General features: G+C 44.7%; 1 pseudogene; it reads right to left on the reverse strand.

The window, feature by feature from the left end:
* Positions 1-19,033: 19,033 nt before the first annotated feature.
* Positions 19,034-20,374, reverse strand: LOC117191752 (annotated as a pseudogene).
* Between the last annotated feature and the right edge of the window lie 2,539 nt (positions 20,375-22,913).

Raw genomic sequence — 22,913 nt, forward strand, 5'->3', positions numbered from 1 at the left:
ATAACGAGGAAAAACGTTGTGAGTTGCTGCGGACACCGCAACTCTACAGTTATACCCGATACTTAGTCAGTATGGCTCTCCTCCGGCAGACGCCGCGAAATATTAAACGACACGACAAAGAGTGCGTGCGAGAGAGACAGAAAATCAGTCTGAGCGTGACGTCGGGCGCTGCGTAGCCAGTGCAAATTGATTTGTTTCTTTTGGGAATAAAAATGATCCGATCTGATCCAGATTCAGCAGTCTGATAGATATGGTCATAATCTATGATTCTGCGTTTTTAGTTTTCTCGTATCCTCAATATTGTGGATGCAACAGATTTTCGTCTTTTGTGGGGACGGAAGGGGGTGGGGTGAAATTCTGAGATATACGTTTTATAGTGAGATCTAACAGGAGTGCGGATACCAAATTTGGTTACTCTAGCCTTAATAGTCTCTGAGATTTGTGGATGCCCCAGATTTTCGTCCTTTGCGGGGGCGGAAGGGGGTGTGGCGAAATTTGGACACGAAACGGTCAAGGTCCGATATCACAGGAGTGTGGATACCAAATTTGGTTGCTCTGGCTCTTATAGGTTCTGAGATCCTTGAACTCATATTTTGCAATTGGCAAAGCCGACCATGAAACCTGTGTGTTAGAGAGAGACAGAGCGAGAAAGAATGAAATTGTTTTCTTGATTCTGGCTATACTCATTATACAATCTGGTTCAAATTTTACACTCTAGAACATATAGTCATCCTCTACGATTCTGCGTTTTTGGTTTTATCGTATCTTTAAAAATGTGGATGCCACAGATTTTCGTCCTTTGTGGGGGCGGAAGTGGGCGGGGCGAAGTTTTGAAATATTTTTGTAGCAGTGACATATCACAGAAGTCTGGATCCAAAACATCGTTGATCTAGCTCTTATAGTCTTTGAGCACTAGGCGCTGAAAGGGACGGACAGACGGACAGACGGACGGACGGACAGACGGACAGACAGACATGGCTCAATCGACTCGGCTATTGATGCTGATCAAGAATATATTATACTTTTGGGGTCGGAAACGATTCCTTCTGGACGTTACACACATCCACTTTTACCACAAATCTAATATACCCCAATACTCATTTTGAGTATCGGGTATAATAAAATGGAGCTCTTCAAACCCATCCTTATACTTGTTGTAGAACTAAACGGCTTTTTGGTTTTATTTTATTTTACTGATGAGCTTTTTGGCCATACCAATATTTTGACCGCAGGTGTATGCTTACACTTATGCAAATATGTGGCCAAATCGCTTGCCGTTTCGTGGCACAAAAGATTTAGCTGGTTTTAGCCCGTTTGCTGTTTGTTCTTGTAGCCTGTTGATGACAGCTATTTTTGTTTCTTCTTGTTGCTTGTTTGGCTAAAGGCTACTTTTCACCGAAGGCCAACGGTTAAATAGTTTTGGGCCATGAGCTTATGAAATAATTCGCCGATTGAGTGGAGAGACCGGCTGGAGTTGGGCCACTAACCCATTCATGGACCACTACGTCTGTACGGCTCGATTCTCCCCGTTCCCATTCCCGTTCCCAATCCCAATCTCGCAAACTGTCATAATAATGCAACCAGCAACCAGTCGGAGGCGCTCTACAGACAATTTCCATGCATACATCAAGCAGCAGTAAGTGCAACAGCAAGCAGCACTAGAAGAAGATGAAGAGTCGACGGGAGTCGATGTAGAAATATGGAAAATTGGAAATGCTCAACCTGCGCTGCATGGAATGAGATCAATAAACTGACAGAGGAAACTCGATCTGCGAAAAAGACAGTAAACCAGCAACGAAAAAGATAACAATAAATAAGGAAAAATTAAAAAAAAAAAAACGATGGGGAACGTTGTGAGTTGCTGCGGAGACCGCAACTCTACAGTTATACCCGATACTAAGTCAGTATGGATCTCCTCCGGCAGACGCCGCTAATATTAAACGACACGACAAAGAGTGCGTGCGAGAGAGACAGAAAATCAGTCTGAGCGTGACGTCGGGCGCTGCGTAGCCACTGCAAATTGATTTATTCCTATTGGCTATAAAAATGATCTGATCTGATCCAGATTCAGCAATCGGATAGATATGGTCATTATCTATGATTTTGCGTTTTTAGTTTTCTCAAATGTGCAATATTGTGGATGCAACAGATTTTCGTCTTTTGTGTGGGAGGAAGGGGGTGGGGGGAAATTTTGAGATACACGTTTTATAGCAAGATCTAACAGGAGTGCGGGTACCAAATTTGGTTACTCTAGCCTTAATAGTCTCTGAGATTTGTGAATATCCCCAGATTTTCATCCTTTGCGGGGGCGGAAGGGGGTGTGGCGAAATTTTGAAACAAACTCGTCTCAGTCCGATATATTAGGAGTCTGGATACCAAATTTGGTTGCTCTAGCTTTTATAGTCTCTGAGATCTAGGCGCTAATGTTTTACTCTAAGCAAAGCCGGCTATGCTACGTGTGTGTTAGAGAGAGACAGGGCGAGAAAAAATGAAATCGTTTTCTTGATGCTGGCTATAATAATAATACGATCCAATACAGATTCTGCAGTCTAAAATATATGGTCATTCTCTACGATTCTGCGTTTTTGGTTTTCTCATATCTCTAAAATTGTGGATGCCACAGATTTTCGTCTTTTGTGGGGGCGGAAGTGGGCGGGGCGAAGTTTTGAAATATTTTTGTAGCAGTGACATATCACAGAAGTCTGGATCCAAAACATCGTTGTTCTAGCTCTTATAGTCTTTGAGCACTAGGCGCTGAAGGGGACGGACAGACGGACGGACGGACAGACGGACAGACAGACATGGCTCAATCGACTCGGCTATTGATGCTGATCAAGAATATATATACTTTATGGCGTCGGAAACGATTCCTTCTGGACGTTACACACGTCCATTTTCACCACAAATCTAATATACCCCAATACTCATTTTGAGTATCGGGTATAATAATAAGACCCATAAACGCTTTGTCACGTCTGTCTGAGCATTATGGACACCAGACGATGGATGGGGAGGGTGGAGGATGGAGGATGGTGGAGGAGCAGTGGCTCGTAGTGAAATGGGAAAAATGGGAAAATCATCAAGTCGGTTTGGCGTAATGGAAACGTTAGTTTTTCTTTTATTGTTTTATAGCGGCAAAACTTTCACACTCGTTAACAAAATTATAATTTATTGAGTGCCCGATGCGATGAGTGCGAGTGCGTGTGCGTGTGTGTTTCTCAAAATGAGTATTGGGGTATATTAGATTTGTGGTAAAAGTGGATGTGTGTAACGTCCAAAAGGAATCGTTTCCGACCCCATAAAGTATATATATTCTTGATCAGCATCAATAGCCGAGTCGATTGAGCCATGTCTGTCTGTCCGTCTGTCCGTCCGTCTATAAGAGCGAGAGCAACGATGTTTCGGATCCAGACTTCTGTGATATGTCACTGCTACAAGAATATTTCAAAACTTTGCCCCGCCCACTTCCGCCCCCACAAAGGGCGAAAATCTGTGGCATCCACAATATTGAGGATACGAGAAAACTAAAAACGCAGAATCGTAGAAGATGACTATATCTTCTAGAGTGCAAAATCTGAACCAGATCGTATAATTATTATAGCCAGAATCAAGAAAACAATTTCATTTTTTCTCGCCCTGTCTCTCTCTAACACACACGTAGCATAGCCGGCTTTGCTTAGAGTAAAACATTAGCGCCTAGATCTCAGAGACTATAAGAGCTGGAGCAACCAAACTTGGTATCCACACTCCTACTATATCGGACCGAGACGAGTTTGTTTCAAAATTTCGCCACAATCTGGGGATATTCACAAATCTCAGAGACTATTAAGGCTAGAGTAACCAAATTTGGTATCCGCACTCCTGTTAGATCTCACTATAAGACGTATATCTCACAATTTCGCCCCACCCCCTTCCGCCCCCACAAAGGACGAAAATCTGTTGCATCCACAATATTGAGGATACGAGAAAACTAAAAACGCAGAATCATAGATAATGATCATATATATCAGATTGCTGAATCTGGATCAGATCAGATCATTTTTATAGCCAAAAGGAACAAATCAATTTGCAAACTGCCGGAGGAGAGCCATACTGACTTAGTATCGGGTATAACTGTAGAGTTGCGGTCTCCGCAGCAACTCACAACGTTCCCCCTCGTTTTCAATTTTAATTATGCGCAAGAGCGTTGAAACTTAATGGCGAATAAACAGTCTTTGGAGTTTTGCTATTGGGGTCTATGCTCTGCCTGCCATGGCGGTGAAAATGCAGCGGAATTGATTTATTTTTTGGTGGAATCTCCATATTTCTTAACACTTACCATACGACAGTTTGACGACTATAAAAGGTGGTTTGTAGAACTTGTTGAAATTTTGAATAACTCTTAATAGAAAACTCAAAGCATTATAAGTATTGCTTGATCTTATCTGAATAGTTTTATGGTTAAAACTTTTGTGATTGACACGTTCTAAACACGAATATATTTAGTTTGTCTTCTTATGGTAGTAGCACCTTCCAAGGCTCCTAAATAATTGCACCAAATTTAATCCAAGTTAAATTATTAGCCATAGAATATTATATTAAATCATACAAACATTAGATGATAATAAAATGGAGCTCTTCAAACCCATCTGTTGCAGCAGACGATCGTAATTACCCTATCGTAGCGTGTGCGATGTTGTGAGCAGAGCTTTTGCTCTCACACGCCGCGCTCTTGTACTGCTCTCTGCGCATTCAAGATCGGCTCGACGGTGGAGTCGGGGAGTTTTGCTATCTCTGGCTGCGACCAGTCCAATAAATGCTTTGAAGTCGAGCACTTGTTTTTTTTAGTCATACATTACCTGACAATTTAACGTAAAAACCGAAACTAGAGCCCGCTGGACCGGAGTCATCATCACGTTTGTTTTTGGAAAAAGTCTTCCGAACTTTCATTGGCGCCCGAGCAGGGACATCGGCATCCAGCATTTCGTGTAAATTCGCACGACAAACCAGTGACCTACAGTGCATCTTCGTTGTCTCGGCACAAGTCATTGGTTTTTTTTGTTCTGTTGCGAATAGAGCTCTAGCTGGCTGGTTTTGTGCGACAAATTGGATTCATCTTTACTCAACAAAAAAGGAAAGTGTTCGGCTAATCTATGCCGAATTCTCAGGTATTTAGTGCGAAAAAAATTGAGTGCTAGAACCAAGCCACCATTTTGTGCGCTGTGTTTTGGCCACTGATCTCAATTTCATTGGCACCTCGTTGAATTGGAATACCAATTAAATAAAACACAAAGTAATAAAATAAACCAAAGTGAACAGCCAGCAACATAAAATATTTATTATATGCGGAATATTGGTGGATTGAAGAAAAGTGCAAATTGATGAGGGTTTACGGTACTTGCTAATCAGACGCTCCGGTCATTGCCGCTGTTTTCAATTCTCTTTTGCGAAGTACCGCTTATTGGTGCTGCCTTTACTTCGGTAACGCTATCGTTGCGCCAAATTGTGCATAATTTGGCTGCGTTTGGTTGTGTGCATTGGCAGCATAATTTGTGTTTGTTTCGCTGCGTTTACCCTTTGAAGCCGATACATAGTTTTTTGTGGAAATTTCGCGTTCTTTCATAGTTTTTTGCATACCCTACAGTATTTTGTTAGTTAACCATTGTCTAAACCCAGTGCATTACTTTCCGACCCTCTTGAAGCAAGAGAAAGCGCCAGAATGAGTGAAAAGGAAAGGGAAATTGTTACCAGGGAAGGAGGTTCAAAAGAAGGAGGGGGTCCAAAAGTCCTGCAAAAGTTAGCAACAGCAATGCAAAGACACGATAGGGTGATGGGCGGTCTAAGGCGTGTGAGAACGGCCTTTGAAGAAAAAACTAGTTCGTTCGACTCTCTTCAAATTAAATGCAGACTCGAGCTGATCGAAAATTATTGTGAAAAGTTGATGGATATACAGGCAGACGTGGATTGTTTAAATCCCAACAACGATCTACGAGCATCGGTCGAGGATATGTGTGTTACCACAAAGGCTCTGTACATGTCTGCACTTAAAGAACCCGAAACTCAGCGAATACAGAGGAGGGATAGGAGTAGCCAGCGTCATTCATCACATCTGCCTAAAATGAATCTCCCCAAGTTTAGTGGAAAACATTTTGAATTTAAAAACTTTATAAGCCTTTTCGAGAGTTTGGTGCATAACGACCCAATATTATCAAATGTGGAAAAATTCAACCACTTACTGTCGTGTCTCGTTGACGATGCATTGGGAACAGGGAAGGCGTTTCAGATCTCTGCAGAAAATTATGAGAAGGCTCTTGATAGTTTAAAGGAGGTTTACGACAAAAAATATTTGATCTTTTCTGATACTGTTTCGCAGTTGTTTGAAAGTCCCAGCACAACAAAAGCTTCTGCTTCATGCCTTAGGTCCCTCATTGACAAGGTGTCAGCCATATATTCTTCTCTGCAGTCGTTAGGAAGTGAAAAAGACATAAATAGCGCGATGCTAATTCACATAGCGCTGTCTAAAGTAGATCCCACAACGAAGTCTCGGTTCGAAGAGCAACTGGATTACGATAAACTACCGTCTTGGTCCGAGTGCGCAGCCCAGCTGAATCGGTGCTATCAGCATCTAGCTGCCGAAGAGTCAACACGGAATAAGGGTAAAACTAAACAAGAGACAAGTAAAGGACCCACTAAATCGTCATTTTCATGTGCAAAGACGGATAGGCGAGCTGATTCGTAATGTAGCTATTGCCACGCGGGGAATCATACCATAAGCAATTGTCAATCGTTTAGTGCTCTTCCTGTTCTACAACGGTTCGATATCACCAAGCAACTCCGACTGTGCATAAATTGTTTGAAGCCAGGTCATACAGTGACGAGGTGCAAGACAGCAAAATGTCGAGTGTGCTCTAAGCCCCATAACACTCTGCTTCATCGATACGGGGTTGAGCCACAGCAAAATTGGCCTAGTTCTGTGCCAGTAGAACATTCGTCATCGTCTGAGCCTCAGACAGCTTATTCTAGTCACGTTGCTAGTGCTGACCAGGTTATTCTTGCTCCCGCTGTTGTAAATGTGCAAGATCGGTCCGGACAATTTCAGTATGCACGGGCACTTCTAGATTCCGGCTCCCAAATTAATTTTATATCCGAGGATCTAGCCCAGCGCTTACGATTGCGCCGTGATGAGTCGTGCCTTAATATCACAACTGTTGGAAAAAACTCGTCCGTCATACTTCTGTCCAATCTCGTATCAACGATCACAACTTTGATTCCGATTTTTGGGTGTTAAGGTCGATTTCCACATACCAACCCGATAATGTTGTCAATTTCGCTCAACGGAAGATACCAGCAAACCTGCAGATGGCAGACCCGCAGTTTTACAAGCCTGCTAAGGTTGACTTATTGATAGGGGCAGAAACCTTTTTTGAGTTAATGTGTGTAGGCCAATTAAAGGAAAGTTCCGAACATCCAACAATCCAGAAAACATTGTTGGGATGGATTGTATCAGGAAAATATAAGGCATCAGCACAGGATGCTGTATGCAATATCGCTGTTGGTAGCGATCATTGTTCTCTCGACTCTCTGGTGGAGCGCTTTTGGGAATTGGAACAGGTCCCAGAGAAGTCGAAGGCTGTATATACAGCTGAACAATTGGCTTGCGAACAAAACTTTAAGCAGACTTTACGCAGGCTCGAATCGGGTCGTTTTGAAGTGGGGCTGCCATTTAAAATAAATCCCAACGTGTTGGGTTTCTCGTTCGAGACGGCAAAACGCAGCTTTCTATCCCTAGAACGCAGACTTGCACGAGATCAGTATTTGCATGATCTGTATATGGAGTTTATGAAAGATTATCTCATCCTTGGCCACATGTCATTGCTTCCAGACACTCCTCCAGGACGCCATTACTACATTCCACATCAATGTGTCCTGAGACCTGATAGTAAAACCACCAAGCTACGCGTCGTTTTCGATGCATCGAGCAAAACATCGACTTCAATCTCATTAAATGAGACTTTGATGGTGGGTGCAACTATTCAGAGGGAGCTTTTCGCAACTCTTGCCCGATTTCGATTAAATCGTTTTGCGCTCACAGCTGACATCTCCAAAATGTATAGGCAAGTTCAGGTCGCCGAAGAAGACCGAAATTTCCAATTGATTCTGTGGAGGGATAAGGCAAATGTAGATGTTCAAACGTATCGCCTGAATACGGTTACTTATGGGACAGCCTCAGCTCCATTTCTGGCCATCCGCTGTCTCGTTGAATTGGCAGACGTTTATGCTGAGTCCCATCCTATTGCATCACAAGTCATAAAAAGTGACTTTTACGTCGATGATATGCTTACTGGAGCAAAGAGTCTGGAAGATTTAGAACGTATTCGGCTGGAAGTGTGTGAGGTCTTAGAATCCGGGGGTTTTAAGTTGGCCAAGTGGGCGTCAAATCATCCCCAGCTGCTGTCCGATAGTGGCCAGGAGAAATCGCTGCAGTTTGATCCTTCGTTGTCTGTTAAAACGCTCGGAATTAGATGGAATCCGCAAAATGATTTGTTCCATTATCATTTACATGACTCATTTGATTCATTGACCCCTACAAAGCGAAACATTTTGTCAGTTCCGTCCCGATTGTTCGACCCATTAGGGTTATTATGTCCCTTAATAACGAGGGCAAAAATATTGCTGCAGCAATTGTGGCGGCAAAAGTTGGATTGGGACGAGTCGGTTCCCATGAGTTTGCACACTAGTTGGAACCACTTCAAGCAAAATTTGTTTGAATTAGACAAGATAACCATACCTCGCTACATTGGCCTTCACACGCATAAAAGCGTTCAGATTCACGGATTCGCAGACGCATCAGGTGAAGCGTACGGATGCTGCATTTACATCCGTACCAGTGATGGTAAAAATGTCGTGTCTAAGCTTCTTACCGCAAAGTCTCGAGTAGCTCCTCTCAAAACGAAATCGATTCCAAGACTCGAATTGTGCGCAGCACTCCTGTTATCCACTTTATGGGCTCCTGGACAAGTTCATGATCGAAAGTGTGAACTTTTGGTCGGACTCCCAAGTCACCTTGTACTGGCTGGAAAGGGATCCAGCCACGCTCGCAACGTTTGTGGCCAATAGGGTTGCTGAAATCCAGGAATCGTCAAGCGGTGTGACTTGGCGGCACGTTCCTACTGAGCAAAACCCAGCCGATTTGGTGTCACGTGGCACAGACGTAGACGGTGTAACGTGCTCATTGTGGACTGAGGGTCCCCAGTTTCTGCTCAGGAATTCTGAGGAGTGGCCATGTCTACATCAGGTTGAGTTGTCCCCAGAAATGGAACGGTCGGAAAACAAGAAGTGTTTGGCAACACATTCAGTGGCAAAGTGTCAGGCCAATGATTTCATCGAGTTGATTGAATTGAATTTCTCTTCCTTTGAGAAATTTCTTCGGATTATGGCATATGTAAACCGGTTCCTACAAGGAAGCAAGCGTAGTCGAGAGGTCGTTCTGTCAGCCAAAGAACTTAAGCTCTCATTTCTAAGGCTGGTAGAAGTAGTCCAAAGACACGAGTTGGGACCAGAATTCCACAAGCTAGCGAGGTCGGAAATCCTGTCACCGCATCTTCAACGACTAAACCCGTTCATACATACGAGCGAACTCGACGGAGTAACGCTGCGACTGATTCGAGTGGGAGGAAGGTTGCTCAACGCAGAGATTCCGTATGACGCCAAATTTCCTCTGCTGCTGTCGCAAAAGTCGCAGTTCGTGACGCTTTATCTTCGCAATTTGCATCGGACTCACTACCATGCAGGCGCCAAAGTCATGGTTTCGTTGCTAAGGCAGCAGATATGGCTAATCAATGCTCTAGAAGCATGTACAAGGATCCTGAGAAATTTTGTGCACAGCTTCCGATACATGCCAGTCCTACAGGGACAGATCATGGGAAACCTGCCAGCTGATAGAGTGCGAAGAGCTCGGCCCTTTTTGATTTGTGGGGTAGATTTCTACGGCCCATTCTACGTGTCTCTCAAGATTCGAGGCAGGCCCCCTATTAAGACATATGTAGCCGTCTTCGTCTGCTTTGTATCAAAGGCTGTTCACCTGGAGCTTGTAGCAGATTTGTCCACTGATAGTTTTTTATCTGTTTTTAAAAGGTTCATCGGGAGAAGAGGCCTTCCGGAGAAGGTGTACAGCGACAACGCCACCAACTTCGTGGGCGCGAGCAAGGTGCTGAACGAGCTGCATCAAGCGTACCAGAGGGACCAGGACCGGCTCAAGGCGTACGCAGCGCGCCAAGGCGTCGAGTGGTGGTTCATACCACCGAGAGCACCACACTTCGGCGGATTGTGGGAGGCAGCCGTCAAATCAGCCAAGCAGAGGTTGGTACGCGGAGTGGGCAACGCCAAGCTCACCGCGGTCGAGCTGTGCACCCACCTGGTAGAGGTAGAGGCTCTTCTTCTCAACTCCCGGCCAATCGCGTCCCCAGGCAACGATCCCAGCGATGGAGAAGCGCTAACGCCAGGGCACCTGCTGATCGGGCAGCCGCTTCTTTCGCTGCCGCCCGAATCAGCTCACGACGACAGATGCAGCAGGGGAAGCTTCGCGTACTTGAAGCGGTGGCGAATGCTGTCAGCGCTCAAGCAGCAGTTTTGGCAGGGCTGGTCCAAGGACTACCTGGTCAGCCTGCAGAAGCGTCACCAGTGGGCTACCAAAAGGCCAGACTTGGACATTGGCTGTCTAGTGCTCGTCCACGAGGACAACACACCGCCACAGAAGTGGACCACAGGACGAGTGGTGGCCGCAATCAAGAGAGAAGATGGGAGAGTGCGCGTCGCCGAGGTGCGAACACCCGCGGGCGTAATTAAACGCCCCATACACAAATTGGCAAAACTGCCAATAGACGGTTGAAGCATCGGAGGTCTTCAACGGGGCCGGAATATTGCAGCAGACGGTCGTAATTACCCTATCGTAGCGTGTGCGATGTTGTGAGCAGAGCTTTTGCTCTCACACGCCGCGCTCTTGTACTGCTCTCTGCGCATTCAAGATCGGCTCGACGGTGGAGTCGGGGAGTTTTGCTATCTCTGGCTGCGACCAGTCCAATAAATGCTTTGAAGTCGAGCACTTGTTTTTTTTTAGTCATACATTACCTGACAATTTAACGTAAAAACCGAAACTAGAGCCCGCTGGACCGGAGTCATCATCACGTTTGTTTTTGGAAAAAGTCTTCCGAATTTTCACCATCCTTATACTTGTTGTAGAACTAAACGGCTTTTTGGTTTTATTTTATTTTACTGATGAGCTTTTTGGCCATACCAATATTTTGACAGCAGGTGTATGCTTACACTTATGCAAATATGTGGCCAAATCGCTTGCCGTTTCGTGGCACAAAAGATTTAGCTGGTTTTAGCCCGTTTGCTGTTTGTTCTTGTAGCCTGTTGATGACAGCTATTTTTGTTTCTTCTTGTTGCTTGTTTGGCTAAGGGCTACTTTTCACCGAAGGCCAACGGTTAAATAGTTTTGGGCCATGAGCTTATGAAATAATTCGCCGATTGAGTGGAGAGACCGGCTGGAGTTGGGCCACTAACCCATTCATGGACCACTACGTCTGTACGGCTCGATTCTCCCCGTTCCCATTCCCGTTCCCAATCCCAATCTCGCAAACTGTCATAATAATGCAACCAGCAACCAGTCGGAGGCGCTCTACAGACAATTTCCATGCATACATCAAGCAGCAGTAAGTGCAACAGCAAGCAGCACTAGAAGAAGATGAAGAGTCGACGGCAGTCGATGTAGAAATATGGAAAATTGGAAAAGCTCAACCTGCGCTGCATGGAATGGGATCAATAAACTGACAGAGGAAACTCGATCTGCGAAAAAGACAGTAAACCAGCAACGAAAAAGATAACAATAAATAAGGAAAAATTAAAAAAAAAAATAATAAGACCCATAAACGTTTTGTCACGTCTGTCTGAGCATTATGGACACCAGACGATGGATGGGGAGGGTGGAGGATGGAGGATGGAGGATGGAGGATGGTGGAGGAGCAGTGGCTCGTAGTGAAATGGGAAAAATGGGAAAATCATCAAGTCGGTTTGGCGTAATGGAAACGTTAGTTTTTCTTTTATTGTTTTATTGCGGCAAAACTTTCACACTCGTTAACAAAATTATAATTTATTGAGTGCCCGATGCGATGAGTACGAGTGCGTGTGCGTGTGTGTTTCTCAAAATGAGTATTGGGGTATATTAGATTTGTGGTAAAAGTGGATGTGTGTAACGTCCAAAAGGAATCGTTTCCGACCCCATAAAGTATATATATTCTTGATCAGCATCAATAGCCGAGTCGATTGAGCCATGTCTGTCTGTCCGTCTGTCCGTCCGTCTATAAGAGCGAGAGCAACGATGTTTTGGATCCAGAATCGTAGAAGATGACTATATCTTCTAGAGTGCAAAATCTGAACCAGATCGTATAATTATTATAGCCAGAATCAAGAAAACAATTTCATTTTTTCTTGCCCTGTCTCTCTAACACACACGTAGCATAGCCGGCTTTGCTTAGAGTAAAACATTAGCGCCTAGATCTCAGAGACTATAAAAGCTAGAGCAACCAAATTTGGTATCCACACTCCTAATATATCGGACCGAGACGAGTTTGTTTCAAAATTTCGCCCCACCCCCTTCCGCCCCTACAAAGGACGAAAATCTGTTGCATCCACAATATTGAGGATACGAGAAAACTAAAAACGCAGAATCATAGATAATGAACATATATTAGATTGCTGAATCTGGATCAGATCAGATCATTTTTATAGCCAAAAGGAACAAATCAATTTGCACTGGCTACGCAGCACCCGACGTCACGCTCAGACTGATTTTCTGTCTCTCTCGCACGCACTCCTTGTCGTGTCGTTTAATATTAGCGGCGTCTGCCGGAGGAGAGCCATACTGACTTAGTATCGGGTATAACTGTAGAGTTGCGGTCTCCGCAGCAACTCACAACGTTCCCCCTCGTTTATCAACTGCCACTGGGAACTTTTCGACTGCCCTCGTCTTCTCATCACTTGGTCTTATCGTATTCTTTTCTATTATATACCCCAGAAAATTAACCTTTTGTCGTATCAGCTGACACTTTCTCCAATTTATACGTAGCCCATTCATTTCCGCTATCTTCAGTACTCTTCTCAACTTTAACAAACCCTCTTCTATATCTTGACTACAAATAACGTCATCCATATAGACTGCTGCTTCATTATTCTTTACCAAATCTCTCAACACAGCCATTATAAATCTGGTAAACACCGCTGGAGAATTTGAAATTCCAAATGGTACATATAAAAATTCGAACTGACCATTCTGAGTCACAAAAGACGTATATTTTTGAGACTCGACTTCTACAGGCACATGGAAAAAACCATTTGTTAAATCCAACGTGGTGAAATACTTTGCACCCTGCAGTTTCTCCAACACTGTATCCATATGTGACATTGGAAAGTTATCGCGAACTATTTTCTCATTCAGTTTTCTGTAATCACAGCATAGTCTCTTGCTACCGTTCTTTTTGGGTACCAACACTACTGGTGATGCATACTCCGATGTAATTGGCCTTATAATCTTCTGAGCCAGCCACTCTTCCACTTGCTTGTCCACGATTTCCTGTTCACTCCTGCGAATTAAACACAAATCTGCTCCAGTATCAATCAAACCTTGGAATACCAAATTCGCGTACTTAATATCCTTTAATTCCAAACCTGATGGAGTGAAAATACCTGACGGCTTATCAACGACTTCCTTATCTCGAATAATGTTCGTATTCGATCTCTTTTCTTGTCTGGTTTCGACCTTGACATTACAGCTTGCAGCACGGTGTCCTGGTTGGCCACATTTGAAACAACAAAAATCATTTTTGGGACAATCTTTCCTCAAATGCGATTTGTCTCCACACTTAAAACATTTCCTAAAGTTCTCTGCCATCGACCCTTTCACCGAACTCTCACTTTTATTACTCAGCGGCCAATTCTTACTCATCGGCTTGGATCCGCCTCTAGCTTTCTGGTAAACATCGATCTGAAATTTGAGCTCCTTTAAGTTTCTAGCTTGGTACAGCATTGCCTTACTTGCCCTAGCGTCTGGTACACCATCCACAAAATATTCGATTAAACTCTCATCATCTAGTTTAATTGGCTTAGCTATCTCCATTAACGCATACAAAAACTCATGCAACGACTCTCCTTTTTTCTGCTGGCGCTTTTGCAACATTCTATGTACTTCTACGGACGACAGTTTAACACTAAACTCATCCAACAGAGTTGCCTTCAACGAATTCCAGTTACGAATATCACGCAAACTACGAGCGAAAGATTTTGCTGCACCAACTAACAACTGCTTGGCATAAATGAATAATTGTAATTGACTCCATTGAACAGTAGCTGCGCATTCTTCTAATTCCTCTATCCATTGATTGATGTCGGGGTTATTAGAACCAGAAAATTGTGACACACTACCTTCCACGTCTTTTAGCGTAAACCAAGATTTATACTCTGCCTGTCGCGTACCTGGTCGAACTGCTACGGTATCATCCACTTCTGTTACTACGGACTCATCCTCTGACTCTTCTTCATCCTCAACTGGAAAGCCGTGATGTATTAATAGTCTATCTTGCAAATCGCGCTTTCGTCCCGTCGTCTGCAACGCAAGCTCTCTTAACTTCTCTCGCAAATCTGCGACTCTCAGTGTCATTATCTCTTCAACTTGCATCGTGACGATTTAAATACAAAATAATTGATATTAGCTTATATCTAGAAAATGTAATTAAATCAACTTAAACAACCTTATTACTGCTGGCCTGTTAACAATTTTCCAGTTAACATCGACTCCGAAAACGCCTTTAAAGTCGTCACTGTTAACGATCGCTTCTCTGTTAACGCTCACCTTACTATGGGTTTACCCTTGTTAACTCTCGCTTCTGCGCAGAACTTTCCAGACTCCAAATTTGACGCACACACACCACCACATCCAGATCTCGCTTGCCTGTCGATGTCGCTGTTGCCGTCCTCTCTTTGTTGCCTTGCCTTGCTCTCGCTGTTCGCCGTTAACTCGTTGTCGCTTCCCGAATCGTCGCTGCTTCTGCTGTTACAAAATGGTCGTCTCCTTGCTGCTTGTCTCTTCTTGTAGTTGTAGTCTCCGTCCGACGCAGTGCCACACAACAACAATCAATGTTCTTTGATTCTTGCTGTTTGCTGCCGTCGTTTTGTCGCTTCTGCTTCCTTTGGAACGAACGCACTCAGATTGTCGTCTCTGTGCCGCTTGTCTCCTTGTAGCTCTAGCCTCTCAGACGCAATGCACAACAACAACAACGAAGGTTTTGATTCTTGCTGTGTTTGCTGCCGTCTGCCGTCGTTTTGTCGCTTCTCTCTTTGGAACGAACGCGCTCAGATTGTCGTCTCTGTGCCGCTTGTCTCCTTGTAGCTCTAGCCTCTCAGACGCAATGCACAACAACAAAACGAAGGTTTTGATTCTTGCTGTGTTTGCTGCCGTCTGCCGTCGTTTTGTCGCTTCTGCTCTCTTTGGAACGAACGCGCTCAGATTGTCGTCTCTGTGCCGCTTGTCTCCTTGTAGCTCTAGCCTCTCAGACGCAATGCACAACAACAACAACGAAGGTTTTGATTCTTGCTGTGTTTGCTGCCGTCTGCCGTCGTTTTGTCGCTTCTCTCTTTGGAACGAACGCGCTCAGATTGTCGTCTCTGTGCCGCTTGTCTCCTTGTAGCTCTAGCCTCTCAGACGCAATGCACAACAACAACAGCGAAGGTTTTGATTCTTGCTGTGTTTGCTGCCGTCTGCCGTCGTTTTGTCGCTTCTGCTTTCTTTGGAACGAACGCGCTCAGATTGTCGTCTCTGTGCCGCTTGTCTCCTTGTAGCTCTAGCCTCTCAGACGCAATGCACAACAACAACAACGAAGGTTTTGATTCTTGCTGTGTTTGCTGCCGTCTGCCGTCGTTTTGTCGCTTCAGCTCTCTTGAATGTCTGCTCACACTAATGCGCATTCTTCGAAAGGTGTCTCTCTCGCACTTCTAGGCCAGACTGCCATTCAATTTCGCACCGCGACCGATCTCTTGTGTCACCAGTCTCGTGTTCGCCAAAATTTCCAAATACACGCACAAATCTCACTTGCAAATGTTGTTGTCTTGGGCTTATTTTCGGACGAGCCCCCAATTTGTAGTAGTTTAAGTTGCTTGATGGCAACGAGTAACATTTATTTGATAAGTATGTTGGACTTAAAATTATAACAGCTCTAAATTTTACAAGTATGTTTGTGCGTGTACGTCTGATGCGTGGCTGAACTGACAACTGACTGATCTCTCTCTCTTGCTATCGGCTCTCTCAGAGCCGATTACTGGTCTATCCCGACGACACGACGAAAACACGACCGCTTCGTGTCTCTCTCTTTCCTTCGTTTCCTACATGTATTCAAGATCAATAGAGTGGAGACCTAAGAACATTTTCCATGTCTTTCGATGGGTGTTCTGCTCTCTTTTGAAAACATTTTTTTGAAAAGCTAAGAAAGGAAGCAGTAGATTGTTTTATATTGTTTGGCGTGTTAAAAATGAATCATTTGAATCAGAGCACATTATTTAAAAGAGTAGAGTACTCATTTATCGTTGTGTTTGTATCATGGCTCTCACTATCCTCAGCCATTCATGATAATATTCGCTTTTTATACCCGATACTCAAAATGAGTATTGGGGTATATTAGATTTGTGGTAAAAGTGGATGTGTGTAACGTCCAGAAGGAATCGTTTCCGACCCCATAAAGTATATATATTCTTGATCAGCATCAATAGCCGAGTCGATTGAGACCTGTCTGTCTGTCCGTCCATCCGTCTGTCCGTCTGTCCGTCCACTTCAGCGCCTAGTGCTCAAAGACTATAAGAGCTAGAGCAACGTTGTTTCGGATCCAGACTTCTGTGATATGTCACTGCTACAAAAATATTTCAAAACTTCGCCCCACCCACTTCCGCCCCCACAAAGGACGAAAATCTGTGGCATCCACATTTTTAAAGATACGATAAAACCAAAAACGCAGAATCGTAGAGGATGACTATATGTTCTAGTGTGTAAAATCTCAACCAGATCGTATTATTATTATAGCCAGAATCAAGAAAACAATTTCATTCTTTCTCGCTCTGTCTCTCTCTAACACACAGAAACCTGTCGGTTTTGCCAATTGCAAAATATGAGTTCAAGGATCTCAGTATCCACACTCCTGTGATATCGGACCTTGACCGTTACATGTCCAAATTTCGCCACACCCCCTTCCGCCCCCGCAAAGGACGAAAATCTGGGGCATCCACAAATCTCAGAGACTATTAAGGCTAGAGTAACCAAATTTGGTATCCGCACTCCTGTTAGATCTCACTATAAAACGTATATCTCAAAATTTCACCCCACCCCCTTCCGTCCCCACAAAAGACGAAAATCTGTTGCATCCACAATATTGAGGATACAAGAAAACTAAAAACGCAGAATCATGGATAATGACCATATCTATCAGACTGCTGAATCTGGATCAGATCGGATCATTTTTATTCCCAAAAGGAACAAATCAATTTGCACTGGCTACGCAGCGCCCGACGTCACGCTCAGACTGATTTTCTGTCTCTCTCGCACGCACTCTTTGTCGTGTCGTTTAATATTAGCGGCGTCTGCCAGAGGAGAGCCATACTGACTTAGTATCGGGTATAACTGTAGAGTTGCGGTGTCCGCAGCAACTCACAACGTTCCCCCTCGTTATTAATGGCAACGTCTTATCGGACCAATAAACATTGACGAGGTGGAACGTTGTGAGTTGCTGCGGACACCGCAACTCTACAGTTATACCCGATACTAAGTCAGTATGGCTCTCCTCCGGCAGACGCCGCTAATATTGAACCACACGACAAAGAGTGCGTGCGAGAGAGACAGAAAATCAGTCTGAGCGTGACGTCGGGCGCTGCGTAGCCACTGAAAATTGATTTCTTGCTTTTGGGTACAAAACTGATCCGATCTGATCCAGATTCAGCAATCTGATAGATATGGTCATTATCTATGATTCTGCGTTTTTAGTTTTCTCGAATGTGCAATATTGTGGATGCAACAGATTTTCGTCTTTTTTGGGGGCGGAAGGGGGTGGGGCGAAATTCTGAGATATACGTTTTATAGTGAGATCTAACAGAAGTGCGGATACCAAATTTGGTTACTCTAGCCTTAATAGTCTCTGAGATTTGTGGATGCCCCAGATTTTCGTCCTTTGCGGGGGCGGAAGGGGGTGTGGCGAAATTTGGACACGAAACGGTCAAGGTCCGATATCACAGGAGTGTGGATACCAAATTTGGTTGCTCTGGCTCTTATAGGTTCTGAGATCCTTGAACTCATATTTTGCAATTGACAAAACCGACCATGAAACCTGTGTGTCAGAGAGAGACAGAGCGAGAAAGAATGAAATTGTTTTCTTGATTCTGGCTATACTCATTATACGATCTGGTTCAGATTTTGCACTGTAGAAGATATGGTCATCCTCACCGATTCTGCGTTTTTGGTTTTATCGTATCTTTAAAAATGTGGATTCCACAGATTTTCGTCCTTTGTGGGGGCGGAAGTGGGCGGGGCGAAGTTTTGAAATATTTTTGTAGCAGTGACATATCACAGAAGTCTGGATCCAAAACATCGTTGCTCTAGCTCTTATAGTCTTTGAGCACTAGGCGCTGAAGGGGACGGACGGACGGACGGACGGACGGACAGACAGACAGGGCTCAATCTACTCGGCTATTGATGCTGATCAAGAATATATATACTTTATGGGGTCGGAAACGATTCCTTCTGGACGTTACACACATCCACTTTTACCACAAATCTAATATACCCCAATACTCATTTTGAGTATCGGGTATAATAATAGCTTATCGTTCAACGCCCTCCGATTGGTAAATAAACAAATAGCATCTGCAGAGCCGATAGGATGGGTGTGCTTTGCTTTTATTGTGTAACTAATTGTATATTACGATTAGCCCTTGAGTTATTAAGTGATCTGTGGTAAGTCTAATTCTAAATCAAAATCCTTGGCCAGATACAGTAGCCGATGAGGAGGAATAGCGTCGCAGCGAGTGTGCTGGTTGTCTGGCTGGCCCCGGCTGTCACCTCGGTTGGCATTGGCTGCTCCGTTGGTTCCATGTCCATTTCGGGGACTTCTCCCCGACTCGACCTTGTTATCTGTTCCACCTGTTAGCGTATGACGCTGCCCGGACGGACCTCCACTTTGGGCAGGGGAAAGCAGTAGACACGCTCAACCTCCAACACTAGAGGCGTGGCTCTGTCCGAAGCCAGAGATGTCTCTGTGACGGTTAGGGGCACGCATATGGTAGGCTCCTCGGCCGCGTTCTGCTCCTCGTAGGGTATCCCAACGCGGGTGATATTGAGCGGCCGTTGCGGCACCAGCGTCTCCGGCACACTCAGCTCGCTGTGCATCTGGGCGGAGTTGAGCGAGTCCTCGTAGTACTTGTAGTCATCCACAGAATCCCCAACGCTATCGTCGCGCCTGTCAATGTTCATGCTGAGATTCCTATCCACGCGTTCGGGTTCGGTGCTCGCGGTGTTGGAGGAGCTGTCGATAAAATCCGTGGGCCAGTTGAGCGAGACCGTTGTTGACCTCGTGGCTTGAGTGGGCGCCGGAGGGTGCACCATGGATGACTGCGGCAGGCTTGAACTCGAGGAGCTAGTTGAAGATAGAGCCGGCACTGTAGTGTCATAGGGATAGGGATACGGCAAAGGCATTCAGCTGTCGTCCGTTGTGGATTGGGCTGGTCTACGTGCCGCCGTTGTCGTCTCCACAGATTCATTGATTTGCTTGGCCATGGCCCTAAGTAGAGGCTCGGTGGCAATCAACTGTACCACTTTGAACTGGTGTGGCGTCTGCTGGGAGCTTATGCGCCGACGTCCGTGCTTCTCCGGCGATCGCTCAAAGCTGGCGGGACGAGCAAAGCCTGGACTCTGATATCCTCCAGGAGCGATGGGAGCCTGCTGTTCCTCGCTGGATCTGGATGGCTGCGCATCAATGCCTGAAACGGAGGCGTTTAGGGTTTGAACACACCGAAACATGCACTCTTACCTTCAGCTGGCACTCCCATCAGAATGGCCTCCAACCGCCCGTAGACCCGCTCCTTGGGCTGTTGCTCCGTGTCCGCCTCGTAGGGGTTCTCTGGATGCTCCGGCTTCCAGTTGCCAACTTCGTAGAATTGGGTCTGGACCAGGAATCTGTGCTTGCATATCCAAAATGCGTATACGTCCCCGGGGACAAGGCGGTGGCCCCTGCAGCTGCTGGGCGCTGATCAGGTGACATCCACTGAGGGCCACTAGCCACAGCCTCCACTCGTGCGGGTGACTAATCATCTTCGGATCTCACTTATCGGATGGGATTTTGTTTTCGATTTCTGTTTATATTATCGCGGCCTCTCGTGTGCCACTTCTGCTGATTGCTGGAGTATACCTATTCGTATATTTTACAGTTAGTTTTTCAGCGGCTTTATTGTTTCATTCTCGTTTTCAGCGGCGGCCACAATAACAAACCATTGTGCGCGTGCTTTAACGGAGCTTCGATGTCAATTCGATATTCGTTGTTGCTCTCCCCGCCTCCACTTCTCTGCATTTCTTTTCACCCCACTCCACGCCACTACACACACTCCACTCCACTCCACACTTGTAGGGGTACCGCTACCTCTTCTCGGTACCTCTTCGCTCCCGCGAATTCGACCAACCGACGCACACCTGTCCGCCCCTTATAGATTCTCCAGGTACCTCTGTTCCTCTTTTCCCCAATATCTTCGGGTTTCCCGTAGACGATGAGTTGTGATCTGCACGCGACGGCTTCTAAACGGCAACTGACGTTGGCCAAATCAATTCAAAGCCCAAGCGCTGGTCAGACAGAAACCGAGAAGAAAGATTCTTTCTAACCACAGGCCATAGAAATTTTTCCATTGTTAAACTTATTTTTTTTTCAATTTTTATACCCGATACTCAAAATGAGTATTGGGGTATATTAATTAGATTTGTGGTAAAAGTGGATGTGTGTAACGTCGAAAAGGAATCGTTTCCGACCCCATAAAGTATATATATTCTTGATCAGCATCAATAGCCGAGTCGATTGAGCCATGTCTGTCTGTCCGTCTGTCCGTCCGTCCGTCTGTCCGTCTGTCCGTCCCCTTCAGCGCCTAGTGCTCAAAGACTATAAGAGCGAGAGCAACGATGTTTTGTATCCAGACTTCTGTGATATAAAAGCTAGAGCACCCAATTTTGGGTCCACACTCCTAATATATCGGACCGAGACGAGTTTGTTTCAAAATTTCGCCACACCCCCTTCCGCCCCCACAAAGGATGAAAATCTGGGGATATTCACAAATCTCAGAGACTATTAAGGCAAGAGTAACCAAATTTGGTATCCGCACTCCTGTTAGATCTCACTATAAAACGTATATCTCAAAATTTCGCCCCACCCCCTTCCGCCCCACAAAGGACGAAAATCTGTTGCATCCACAATATTGAGGATACGAGAAAACTAAAAACGCAGAATCATAGATAATGATCATATATATCAGATTGCTGAATCTGGATCAGATCAGATCATTTTTATAGCCAAAAGGAACAAATCAATTTGCAAACTGCCGGAGGAGAGCCATACTGACTTAGTATCGGGTATAACTGTAGAGTTGCGGTCTCCGCAGCAACTCACAACGTTCCCCCTCGTTTTCAATTTTAATTATGCGCAAGAGCGTTGAAACTTAATGGCGAATAAACAGTCTTTGGAGTTTTGCTTTTGGGGTCTATGCTTTGCCTGCCATGGCGGTGAAAATGCAGCGGAATTGATTTATTTTTTGGTGGACTCTCCATATTTCTTAACACTTACCATACGACAGTTTGACGACTATAAAAGGTGGTTTGTAGAACTTGTTGAAATTTTGAATAACTCTTAATAGAAAACTCAAAGCATTATAAGTATTGCTTGATCTTATCTGAATAGTTTTATGGTTAAAACTATTGTGATTGACACGTTCTAAACACGAATATATTTAGTTTGTCTTCTTATAGTAGTAGCACCTTCCAAGGCTTCTAAATAATTGCACCAAATTTAATCAAAGTTAAATTATTAGCCATAGAATACTATATTAAATCATACAAACATTAGATGATAACGAGGAAAAACGTTGTGAGTTGCTGCGGACACCGCAACTCTACAGTTATACCCGATACTTAGTCAGTATGGCTCTCCTCCGGCAGACGCCGCGAAATATTAAACGACACGACAAAGAGTGCGTGCGAGAGAGACAGAAAATCAGTCTGAGCGTGACGTCGGGCGCTGCGTAGCCAGTGCAAATTGATTTGTTCCTTTTGGGAATAAAAATGATCCGATCTGATCCAGATTCAGCAGTCTGATAGATATGGTCATAATCTATGATTCTGCGTTTTTAGTTTTCTCGTATCCTCAATATTGTGGATGCAACAGATTTTCGTCTTTTGTGGGGACGGAAGGGGGTGGGGTGAAATTTTGAGATATACGTTTTATAGTGAGATCTAACAGGAGTGCGGATACCAAATTTGGTTACTCTAGCCTTAATAGTCTCTGAGATTTGTGGATGCCCCAGATTTTCGTCCTTTGCGGGGGCGGAAGGGGGTGTGGCGAAATTTGGACACGAAACGGTCAAGGTCCGATATCACAGGAGTGTGGATACCAAATTTGGTTGCTCTGGCTCTTATAGGTTCTGAGATCCTTGAACTCATATTTTGCAATTGGCAAAGCCGACCATGAAACCTGTGTGTTAGAGAGAGACAGAGCGAGAAAGAATGAAATTGTTTTCTTGATTCTGGCTATACTCATTATACGATCTGGTTCAGATTTTACACTCTAGAACATATAGTCATCCTCTACGATTCTGCG

This window comes from Drosophila miranda, assembly GCF_003369915.1.
Source record: "Drosophila miranda strain MSH22 chromosome Y unlocalized genomic scaffold, D.miranda_PacBio2.1 Contig_Y1_pilon, whole genome shotgun sequence".
NCBI lineage: Eukaryota > Metazoa > Arthropoda > Insecta > Diptera > Drosophilidae > Drosophila > Drosophila miranda.